The 10,856-nt window shown below is 44.3% G+C and overlaps 1 pseudogene; it reads left to right on the top strand.

Annotated features, from left to right (window-relative positions):
* The first annotated feature begins 1,973 nt into the window (after positions 1-1,973).
* On the top strand, positions 1,974-7,690 carry LOC129677907 (DNA-directed RNA polymerases I, II, and III subunit RPABC4-like; annotated as a pseudogene).
* The last annotated feature ends 3,166 nt before the right edge of the window (positions 7,691-10,856 follow it).

The following is a 10,856-nucleotide window of genomic DNA, read 5'->3' as shown; positions in this document are numbered from 1 at the left end:
CTTGGCAGTAAGAACACTTGCTGCTCTTACAAGGAACTTATTTTGGTTCCCAGCTCCTGACCACATATAACTTTAGTTCAGGGGGACACAACACCCTCCACTGGTCTCCACAGTCTCTTGAAGGCATGTGGTGCACACAAATTCACACAGGCCTATAAAAACATATCAATACAGTTTAAAGAGCAAATTTAAATGAAAAAAAAAGTACAAAAAAATGAAAAACAAAGCCAAAAAAAAAAAAAATCTTTGCAAGCAACATTCTAGCATTCTGCTTGATGGTAGCATGCTGAGAACTTCATTCCTTTAAATACAGGATCCTAGGGAGAAAAATGTGAGCCGGCCAGGTGAATACAGCAAGAAAACGAAGTAAATGGTACCCAGATAAGTAAGGAAGAATCAAAACTGTCTCTACCTGTAGACACCATAATGGTTTAAGGAGAAAATCTCTAGGAATTCTCAAAAATATTTCTCAAACCAGTGAGCGAATTCAGCAAGGCCTCAAGCACAACCTGCAAATTCAATTGTGTTTTCAGGTTTTGGAAGTGAATGTCTGGAAATAATTATACAGAGCCATTTGTAGTCGCACACACATACACAATTAGAAGAATGGCGCACGGCATGCGGATGGAAATGAAACAGCAGTGAAGTGCCCACAGGTCCCGAGCCTCTGAGCCCCTAGAGAGGCCCTCTCTGAAGCAAGCTACCTCTCCACCCTGACACTAGTAAAGAGGTCAGGAAACCTCGAGTAAGGTTGGAGATATTAATTTCAGGCAGTTAATTACATTCTTTCAGTATCCATCTCCCTGAAGTTTTCACTGAGAAAATCCTCCAGGAGGACATTCAGATTAGCTATGCATTTCGCTTTGGCACTGACTGGAGAATGAAGTGACTATGGGCTGTGTCACAGCACTCGTCGAAATTCACCTCTGGGTGAAGCGATCCTCAAATAATTACCAAATGTAGCTCAGGTAACTGAATTAGTGAATTACACCAGCTCCTTTGAGATGAAGGGCTCTTTAGGAGTAGAAATTCGTTGGCTCTTTGTTATTAATAACCTGGACAATGAAAGCACTCGATGTACTTCCACAGCTCCCGGAAGGGATGGTGAAAGCTGAAGAACGCAATTGATTTTTCGGTCCCACACTTTCCATTTCCTATCCTTTTCATTTCAGACATGGGGAAAGGATGTGAAAAGTCACCAGCGCTCCTCCTGTCCTGGGCACAACCACAAAGCTCTGGAGAGAGCTGAGTTCAGTGGACATGTGGTAGGCAGGCAACGCCCTTCCTTCCGGGATTTATTAACAGTTCGTCCTGCCCGTTAGGGTATCTTACAGGTGCACACCTCCTGCACAGCCAGAGGAATTTCTTTCTGTCGTTGCCATATTTTCCAAAATTAAGTGTCCCCACCACTGTCTCTCTCCCTTCAAGGAATTATGTGCACCCGTGAGCTTGCCCAGCCGGGAATCTAGGCCGCCTCACCTGTATGCCCTGCCACAAATCTCCCAGAACATACGGAAGATAGAAGCACACAGGCAAATCTCTAGTCGACAGTCCTGATCTTAGATCGGGAGGGATGGCTGCAGGGGCTGGTTGCTGACAAGTCAGGCCTCACCCCACCCTGCAGGGACAGACTGGTAGATGCAGGTAGGGGCGTTTGACCCTGGTCTTGATGAATGGGCACACTGGCTTTACGGAATCAAATTCACAGTTCTTTATTTTCTCTTCTCTTAGCTCCTGTCTTGTTTTAAGGCAGAGTCTCACTGTCGCCAGCTTGCCTGGAACTCAGGATTCCCAGGGTCCGGCATCTCAGGCAGGCACCACTGTGCCTGATGGAATTTCACTTCTCAGGTTTATTTCTTGCACTCTCTCTCAAAATATTTTTAAAGTGTAATATATGCATTTGGACAGATAACACATTCCCATAATCCTAATTCAACAGGCACGTAATTGTATCCACGGGACCTTCCTGCTCGATGCGGCTTTGGCCACTACCCTTCATCCACATCCAGAGCATCAGCATCAATGTTTTACTTTTCTTTGAAGAAATATTTAAGTGAGTTTGTACAGAAGTACCACCCACCGTCTTTTATTTACACAAATGGTATTTGCCATTCGGCTTTGTCCCTGGGCTGTCACCACTCACTAATTTAGAGATCATTCCACACGAGAAAAAAGTCTTTTACGATGGACGGTAAGCCATTACTTCAGCAGACACCCTCTGCACAACCATTCTGCCTGTTGATGGTCATTCCAACAGCGCCATAACAACTCACTTCACACCGAAGCAGTTTCTACTTATAGACGTGTACAAATAATTTAGTAGAACTGACATCAACATATCAGATAGATCTTATCCATAATGCCTACAAATCAAGTTGCTGAACCAGAGTGTGTTATTCGTAGTCCTGATAGTTACTGCCAAATTGCCAATGAGGATATAATATCCTGGGTTTGGGCCTTTTCCTCACTGATTATGTAACAATGAGCCTCAGCTGCTTCTCTCTGTAGTATTGACTCTTGACTTGGCTTATGGTCATTTTTTGCATGAGAAGAGGGATTTTTTTTAATGTAGTAAATTTTTAATCTCTTATTTAATGACTGCTGTGATTTGTGTTGTGCTTTGAATCTTTTTCGGCCATAAATTAGTTTAAAAAGCTTTCATGGGCTTCAGAGACGGCTCAGCAGTTAAGAGAACTCACTGCTTTCCTGGAGGACCAAAAATCCCACAATTGCCTGTAACTCTAATGCCAGGGGACTCAAAACCCTCATCTGTCCCCTAAGGGCACCCACACATTCATGGCAGACACACAGACACCCAAGCATGCACATGAATGAAATGAAAAATAGCTTTTGAAAACTAAAATTAAATTTAAAAAAAAGCATTCATAATCTCTTTTCATGTCTTTATGGTTTCATGCTTTTTATGTGTCTAAGCATCCACCTGTCCATCTAGAATGTTTGGCAAGGTACAAGTGAGCATCCTACATGTAGATAACAGACACATAAAGAGTATAGCAGAATAGCTGTTTGCATTGTATAGAGACCGGTGGAAGGAACAAATCTGCAAATGGTCAGAATAGATGCAATTCTTTTGGATTCAGATTTTTCTACTCATAGAACATGTGGGCATGGATGGCCCACTTCTCAGTTTCCCTCTCTACTGCTTTATCCATGCAGCAGACACACATTGTTTCAAGTCTCAAACACTTAATTCAATTAAAAAAAAAAAAACTTCCACCATGCATGGGGACACCTGTAATCCCAGCACTTGGGGGCAGAGGCAGGTGGATCTCTGTGAGTTTGAGGCCAGCCTGATCTACAAAGGGAGTCCAGGGAAGCCAAGGATACACAGAGAAACTGTGTCTTGTAAAAACAACAACAACAACAAAGCCTTCTATGTCTCCCAAATTTTTTGGGGGGTCAGAGGTTCTGCTGAAGTGAGTTTTTCTGGGTAGGCCCTTGTGGCTTTGTATCTTTTCCTTCAGACAGTTCACAACCAGGCTTTACCTAATTGTCTGAAAAAAGAGCTCTGCTTTCTGCCATCTGAGGGGGGTATAGCCAACTCGATGAAGCCAGCTCAAGCACACAAGGAGCAGACTACGGTTCATGTTCCCAAATCCTAGTGCACGCACGGCCAGACTCACAAGAGATGTGACCTTTCAGTTAAGCCAAGAAGATGCTGGTCTCAGGCCTTGCTCTTAGATTGCCTTCGTTTTCAAGTTCCAGTGCCCATACTGAACAGCCTTCAGCAACAAGGAAATGAAGTGTTTGGCCCAACCACAGCCTCTATCAGGAGCAGAAGGCAGACAGGCTGGGGTCCTGCCGAGTCACTGCAGATTCGGGCTCTTACCATCATCGTCCTGTGTCTGGCTAGGGCAAGATGGCACAGACTTTTTCAGGTGTTTTCTCCAGACCTCACGGGACTCTGAAGAAGCAGAGAAAGCATCTCTTCCCATTCTCCTTAGGAAAAAGGAGACATTTCTCAGAGGTTTTCCTGTCTATGGACCACAATTGATTGACATGTCCATTGCAGAACCAATCACTGGCAAGAAATCACTGATTGTCTTAGATCAATCAGGCTACTCAAGACTGAGAAGGCTGAGTTGTTCCAAAGGTACATGACTTTTTGGAAGAGAAAGGGTCCTTAGGGGAAGGGGAAAAAATGTATTATAGTACTAGTAGAAATGTGTGATGTCTTAGTTAAGGTTTCTATTGCTGTGAAGAGACACCATAACCACAGCAACTCTTACAAATAAAAATATTTAATTGGGGCTCCAGAGGTGTAGTCCATTATCGTCATGGCAGAAGCATGGTGGTGTGCAGGCAGACATGGTGTGGAGAAGGAGCTGAGAGTGCTACATCTTGAGCTGCAGGCAGCAGGTCTTCCTGTGATGGCTTGAGCTTCTGGGACCTCAAAGCCCACCCACCAATGACACACTTCCTCCGACAAAGGCACACCTACTCCAATAAGACAATACCTCTTAACTTTGCCTCCTTATGGACCTGTGGGGTCATTTTTATCAAACCGCCACACATGGATAAAATGACTGATCTACCCGTTTCCCGCTCTCATTCTCTCTCCTGAATGGTTTCTTTTGTTAGATACCTTGAGGAACCATGCACACCCATATAGCATTTGAGAACATTTACTGCAAGCCCATTGTTCAGCTGGGGGTGTAGTTTCCGGAGATCGGCCCTAAGGCATCATGCCGAGCCACTGGGCCACATACCCAGCTCCATAATCACCTTTAATTATGTTCTATTATAGCTGATACTCAGTGTTCATACTTGTAGGTCACAGTGTGACCTTTTTCTGCATGGATACAGAGTCTGAAGATGAGACTGGGGCAATTACCATCTCCATCATTTCTGACACTGTCTCCTTGTGCTAGGAATAGCCAAAACCTTTCAGTCTAGCTACTGTGAAATATTTAGTTAATTGTTGTTGACCACAGTGACCTTATTGTGCTAGAGAACATTAGTTATTTCTTCTATGCAACTGCACATCCTCTCAACAACTCTTCTTCCTCAACCCCCTCCTAGACTCTGGTTAACCATTCTACTCTGAGAACAGCCTTTTAGCTCTCACATATATGTCTTCATCTTCTTTTTCTGTCATCTTCTCTTTTATTTTTCATAGTAGTTGTGCTAATTTGCATTCCAACCAACAATGCATAAAACCAACAACAGTGCATAAAAGCTGCCTCTATTCACATTTTCACTAGTATTTGTTACTAATTTTTAATAAGAGACATTCTGAGCTATTCACAGCTCATGGAAGTTTTGATAATCCCATGATGATTATTGATGAGTAAATATTTATTGAACTTTTTTAATATATTCTTAATCTGGGTGAGGATCTGAGGATTGAAAAAAGGAAAAACCAGAATTCAAGGTAAGAGGCAGAAAAATAAAAAATCTCATTGCATAGAAATAAACTTCTTCGTATAAAGGTACTGTGGGACTTGGCAAAAGGGGACATCTTTTGGGTCAGGGTAAAAGAAACTGGGAAGCTTCAACCTGAGCTTAGAAAAATGAGAAGGCAAACAGTAACATACCAAGCAAAGAAAATGGCTTGTACAACGAGCCAGGAGGGCACTGGCCTCCACAACTGGCAGGTTATCACGAGATTTCTTTACATCAGCTTAAAGATGGGGGTGACGTGGTGTGGAGCTGTTTCCACAAGGGCATGAAAGTCCCTGCGAAGGCTAGAGCACCTGCTCAGGAACCTCAGCGGCCTCTACGCAACGTCCGTCACCCACCACCCTGCTCGAGAGACTCTGGAACGGCTCTAGAATTCAAACAAACAGCAGTTTTATTAACTTACTGCAATCAAAGACTCACTTGAGAGACACTCCTCCCCAGGTGTGGCCAACTAGCAGCCCACATGAGGAGAGTGTGAGTGTGTATGTGTGTGTGGTGTGGTGTGTGTATGATATGTGTGTGGTGTGTGTTTGTATGGTATGTGTGTGGTGTGTGTATGTTTTGTGTGTATATGGTATGTGTGTGTGTGTATGGTGTGTGTGTGTATGTGTATGGTGTATATGTCGTGTGTGTGTGAATGTAAGTGTAACTGAGTTTTTTTGTAACCTGATTCATGGCTCTTAAGCATGAACCTGGAAGATGATAACACCATGTCACAACGTCACCAAGCCTGCAAGTCTCTTTCAGCTCACAAACTACCACTTGAGAAGTCTCAGTAAACACATAGCATTTGTAATGGACTTAGCTATGGGCTCAGCTATGTTCCCCACCAAAGCTACGATAACCTCAAACACCAAAATGCAACCCTACATAATTACATGTAAGGATTTCTTGACAAGATTATCCAGGATTAAGTTGGCTCTGCACCCAACTGAAAGTATCTTCAAGAGTCATAAATAAATAATTCAGAGACTCCTGGAGACAAAGCCAGGTGAAGACGAAGGCAGAGATGTTCGGAATCCAAAGAATACCATGTGCAGTGATCCGCCTGGAATGATTTCTCCCTCAGAAGGCATCAACTTTCCTGACACCTAAAGATTAAACTTCTGTCCTAGTTTGCTTTCTATTGGTGTGATAAACTTTGACTAAATTATTTCGTCCTGTGACACCCAAACTCAGTCCATCATCGGGGGAAGTCGAGGTGGGAAGTCGAGGCAGGAACCTGGAGGCATAAAAGGCATGAGAGAGCCCTGCTGAACGGCATTCCAGTCTGCCCTCCCGTCTACCCCAGGACGCCTGCCCAGGGTCCACTCATGTGGGCTGGGCGCTTCCATACTGCTCAGGAAAACGTCCCACGAGCTTGCCTCCAGGCAACTCTGAGCGAGGCATTTTCTCAGGTGAGGTCCTTCTTAGATGCCTCTAGCTTGTGTCAAACTTGACAAAATGTAACCAGCACAACTGACCCCTGTCAACTTAACACAGAGACACATCTCTATTAAACCATAAGTATTTTTTTCTTTCTTGTCTCCAAGATGTCTTGTTAATATTTGTATAACTTTAAAAGTCCCCCAGTCTTTAAAATTATCCACTCTAGAAAGTTCAGTCTCTATAAAACTCCAACATCTCTCTAAAAATCAGAAGGGCAAACAAGATAGACATCAGTAGGAGAAGACAGGGAACAGGACAAGGGCCTTCCACAGGGGGCCTCTGAAAGACTCTACCCACTAGGGCATCAAAGGAGATACTGAGATTCATAGCCAAACTTTGGGCAGAGTGCAATGAATCTTATGGAAGAAGAGGGAGATAGAAAGATAGCCAGGGCTACACAGAGAAACCCTGTCTCAGGGCGGGGGCAGGGGGAGGAATGCAGGAACATCCTATTGTTAAACAAAACAAAAACACTAAAAAAGAGAAGAAAGAAGCCTAGAGAGAATTTCATATTAAAGAATTCCAGCCTCACCAGACGTAGGTAAACAATAAAAGTTTCCTGCATGGTGAGGTGGGACTCAGTGTTAAGAAGTCACGAGGACCAGAAAAGGTTTTTGCGTGCCTAGAGAAGGGAATCTTCGAGTTTCGGAGGCACTAACAGTGGACACCCAGAAAGACATTCAACCCCCGAAACAGCAGCCAGTGATATGTATTTGTGGAGAGTGTCACACTGAAAATGAAAATAAAATCCAGGGATCCAATCAGACGCAGAAAATGTGGATACAGAATAATGTACAAGAGAAGGACTAAAAGATTGGTGGATTTTGATGAGCGATGAAAAGGGAATAATTGAGGAGTGTCTTTGTTCGTACATATGCCCCTTTGATGTTTCTCTTTATTGTATAGCTTTTGATTTAGCTTAATGAATACAACTGTATACCTATGATTTCATTTTAGAAATGCAATTGTATTTTAATACTTTGTATAAAGGAAATTTTGTTTCAACACATGACTTTTAATTTATTGTTCTTGTAATCTCACGCACAATGAAGATTAAAAATTTTTTCCCAAACCAAAAAAAAAGAAAGAAAAGAAATCACCCTCCACCCACGTGCCCTCATGTCGGCCCTCTCATCTCTCTCCTGGATGATTTTCTTGCTCAGTACACTTGTGGCTGCTCATGGCTCACCAAGGTAGCTTCAGCCCTAAGTCTCTAAACCTTGTGCACATTCCCTACTCATTATTAAGCAACTCAGTCATGGGGAATTTTTTTCCCCAGAAGAGAACCTGACTTCTGCCAATCACAAGATGCCCATCTCTGAGCTAGCACTTGGAGGTGAGTCCTGCTTCTCCCTTCTTCCACAGCAGTGGGCTAGGGGATTCCAACAGAAGCCCAAAGCTTGCCTCCCTGCTACTGCCTGGTCACTCATCTCTTCTCTCACTGCCTTGCAACCTCTTGAGAGCAAAAAAATTTTGAGTCTGACCTCTGACTACAGTGCTGTGGACATACTGAAGTACACACATTCTATACTTTCAAATGACTCTCAAAGTATAGGGGATCCTGATGGGCTCAGACAGAACCTAAGAATCATCAGGACTTCATCAGGGTGAGATTTGCTAATGAAGCGGTTCCAGGCCAGGAAATGATTACCAATCTGTCTGGGGAAAGATGATCAGTACAGGGCTAGTCAGATGGACAGACGTAGCCATGGGCATGAGTGGGAGAAGCAAGTCAACTCCTAAAACTCTTCTCTTTCATGAAAGTGACTTCAAGGGAGAACTATCAAAAGGAGAACACACAGTGATCATGTACATCACAGTTCCTTGTGCTGTGGAGTGCAAGTACAAAAACCTAAGGGAGACAATGTGTCTCCAAACTATAGTTCTACAGTTCTACAGAGACAATAGGGGCTGCCAAAGCATTGTGTAAGTGACAGAGCCCATGTCAGAGCAAGACATTACTGATGCCAAAACTGTCAAGCTTGCATGGCCCCTTCCACACAGACAGAGACAGAGAAAGAGACAGACAGAAACAGACACAGAGAGACACAGTCAGACAAACAAACAGGCAGAGACTGACAGACAGAGAGACATATACACATAGTGCCTTCACTTACTCAGAAAGATAAATTGGCAGCCCGGTGAGTTGTCCAGCACCCAGTTCCTCTGCCTCACCCCATCCTGGCTGGATTCCCAGAGAACTGAAGGTGCTGATGGGCACTAGTAAGGACTCACTTCCTCCAACATTTGCTTCTTCAGTTTACCGTGGAAAAAAATGGCTGAGAGGCTGGGGACGTTGGCTGAGAATGCCAAATTAGTAGCCAGAGCCTGGTACTCAAGAATTCTGAATGAGTAGAAACATGTGAACGAACGGAGTGTTCAAACAGGACAAGTGAGCATCGTGAGGACGGAGGAAATACACTCACACTTCTGTTCTGTAGCCTCCGACATTAAGAGCAAAGGCTTCAGGTAGAGGAAACCCAGAAGGAGCATGCGTTACAATCTGGATCTGAACTGTTTACCCAAAGCTTTTGTGTTCAGGGGTGAAGCCTTTGGAAGGTGAGTGGACTGTGAAGGTTCAGACCTCATCAATGGGCTCATCCATTGACAGGATCATGACTTAATGGTCTATTGAGAGTCAGTGGAGGGGGGGAGGTTGGGGAGGGGAGTTAGCATATGCAGGAGGTACAAGTCTCACTGGGGGCACAGCTGCCTATGTGCCTGGGATTTCCAGGTGGTAGATTTACAAGTCAAGTGGCCCGCACTCCTGTAAGTAACCCGGAGAAAAGCACTGCTTCGCCAGCCCAGGCTTGGACGGAATCCTTTTCTGATCTGTCAGTACCCTATCTGGGGCAAATATAGTGTTTCTCTTTATCTCCTCAAGAAAAGTCACACCACACTGAGGTGAGTGGCTTTACTCCACTCACCTTAACGCCAGTGTCTCCTCAAGCCCAGAGACAACTGAGCCTCCTGGTCAGGAAGTGAGATCTCCAAAACCGTGGGCCAAAAGGCATAAATAAATAAATAAGATCTGATGTTGTTTATCTCAGTTGTCTTGTAGTGGTGACACAAACTTAACACAACATGGTGTCACTGACTGTCTGGCAGGAATGAATACTTTTACTAAAAGACATACCTCTACTTCCCTCTTTGTCAGACTGTTGAAAGAATGGACCCAAAGAAACCCCAGAGTCTCCAGGAATCTCCTGTACTGGGAGAGGAAATGGCTGAATTTGAGGGCACCCAAAGAAAGAACTTGTTTCCGGAAGAAAAATGTGCATGTCAGATGACTGTGTCCGGGAAACTGGCCTCCAGAAGAGGCTCGCAGCTGAGGCAATGGGGAAGAGCCACCCTTGGAGACTGTTTCGTTATGCAGAGCTCTTGCTTTCTATTTAATCATATCGGAACCCCCAAAGATGAACTTTGGGAAGTCACTAGGACTCTCTGTCTCTCTTCCCAATCTGGCCTCTTTGAATAAGTACCCTCTTTCTGCTTTTCACTATTAATTTGGCTCTTTTAATTGACTTATTGAGGATTGTGGCAGAGCCTGGCTTGCTGTTTGCACAGACTGTGACACCCAGAAGCCAGAAACAGAACTTCCCATGAGAAAACTGCCCTTCCACCCCAGCCCACTCCAGCACCACTGTCATCTGACCCTGGCAAATGCTCCCAGCAGGCCCAGGGAGTCCCACCTAGGCACTTAGATCATCATGCCAGACCCTGGAGCTAGAGATTCGAGGCTCAGCCTACCACCAGGCCCTGCACAAGAGGGGAGGGGCTGCTCCCTGCTTTGATGCCTGACTCAGCTGAAACCAAACCTCTTATTAGAAGATCCACACTCCCTGCATTTCTTACTTCTGAAATCTCACCCTAGGGCAAGACCTGTGGCTCAAAAAAAAAAAAAAAAAATCTATCCTTTCATTTCCCTCATAGTTCACTTTTTTCTTTTTTTTATGATGCAGCAGTACTGGCTGCCTTACCTTCCAGGAAGCCTTTGGTTTAGA

The sequence above is a fragment of the Psammomys obesus genome, unplaced genomic scaffold (assembly GCF_907164565.1).
Source record: "Psammomys obesus unplaced genomic scaffold, mPsaObe1.curated_primary_1811, whole genome shotgun sequence".
Lineage (NCBI taxonomy): Eukaryota > Metazoa > Chordata > Mammalia > Rodentia > Muridae > Psammomys > Psammomys obesus.
This window is presented reverse-complemented; position numbering and strand designations above follow the sequence as displayed.